Source organism: Salvelinus sp. IW2-2015, unplaced genomic scaffold (genome assembly GCF_002910315.2).
Source record: "Salvelinus sp. IW2-2015 unplaced genomic scaffold, ASM291031v2 Un_scaffold2191, whole genome shotgun sequence".
In the NCBI taxonomy this organism is placed as follows: domain Eukaryota; kingdom Metazoa; phylum Chordata; class Actinopteri; order Salmoniformes; family Salmonidae; genus Salvelinus; species Salvelinus sp. IW2-2015.
Genome location: NW_019943521.1, coordinates 326335 through 328068, shown reverse-complemented (window position 1 = coordinate 328068; position 1734 = coordinate 326335).

Here is a 1734-nt window from a genome sequence, read left to right as displayed (position 1 = left end):
TTAGAGATATGGGATGGACTCATTTGATGTGTGTGTATAAGAACAGAGCCAGTGCTTATGGAAGTTGGTCTTTTCCGCGGACTGACACGGCTTCTGATATTTTATATTAAAAGCCTATATTGAATTTACAAGTTCTTGTAAGAGTGTTATATTTCTGAGACGATTATCCACGACATTCTCAACTGGCCACCTGGTTAAATAAAGGTGAAAATAAATAAATAAAAATAAACTATAGGCTATCTAACTACCTAACGATTATTGACTTGATTATTCCCGTCGTTCTTAGCTTAGCTAAATGGTATAGTCGTTGTGCGTTCTCAATGGACATTCGGGTGCTTTCGTAAATCGCTCTGGCATCTATTCAAGATTTCAGAGCACTCTTGTCTGAGTCTACCAGAGCGCAGAATAACGAATTTACGAGCGCTCAACACCCGTTGAATATGGCCGGTGTTAACTTCTCACGAGTCACAAACCCTGATCCGGTAGCACCCTCCAACTCACCCCACTGATTAGCACAGCTAGCATAGCGTCACAAGTAACTTGTAGCATCTAAATATCATTAAATCACAAGTCAAGACACCAGATGAAAGATACAGGTCTTGTGAATAAAGCCACCATTTCAGATTTTTAAAATGTTTTACAGGGAAGACAGAATATGTAAATCTATTAGCTAACCACGTTAGCGAAGGACACGATATTTGTACCAGGCAGATTCGGCTAGGCGCCCACGTCCAGTTCACTGCACAACAGATATGATTATAACATCGTAAATTGGGTCTTACTATGGCTGATCTTTCATCAGAATGTTGATCAAAGTGTCCTTTGTCAAGATGAGTCGTTGGTTCCGTTCAGAATTCTTCCTTGCCCACTCCATTTAGCACAGGTACCGGTCGAGTGGCACGAATTTCTCAAACGTAAATACAATCCGACAACGGTACATCGCAAAACTCCGGAAAAATTCAATAATCTGATTAAACTATATTGAAAAAACATACATTACGATGATATGGTCACATGTATCAAACAAAATTCGACACGGAGATAGTTTGCATTACATAACGCCAGCAAAACAGTACACCAACGCAGCTCAAATTTCGAGCATTCAGAAAAACCGGAAGTTGTCGGTCACGCCAAGAAATGGGTCCTATTTCACGTCAGGTCCCAGATAAACAAAGAATTCTCCTCTGACGTCCTCTTGACAACCAGAGGAAGGCGGAATGAGGTGTTCTGGTCATAGGGCACGACCATATATAGGCAGAGCTTTGAAGCCAGCATAACACATCTTGTTTTATGTTCTTGGTCATGGAAAAGTGCTGTGGAATACTTCTGTATCACTCAGAGACAAAATTGAAACGCTTTAGAAACTGAGGGATTGTTTTCTTTTTCCAATGTATTATTTATATGCATATAGTAAGAGCAATAATTGAATAAGAGGCAGTTTAATCTGTAGAGCAAATTATGCTAATGCGGAAAATATTACCCCCTGTATTCTCAAGAGGTTTTTAATAAACTAGGCAAAAAAGCGTAATATAATTATTGCCCAGCAGCACAGTTGCAGTCACTAACGCTCTGGATAACATGAAAACTTGCCTAACCAGCTCAGCCAGGGCGAGTAAAATGGCCAGAGTGGTCTCATTTGTGTCTGGAAGTAGCTAAGCAAGCTAGCCAACGTTACCATTGGGTGCTTGACTGCCGTTGTAAGTCAGAACGCTCAAATCAACCCTACTCCTCTGA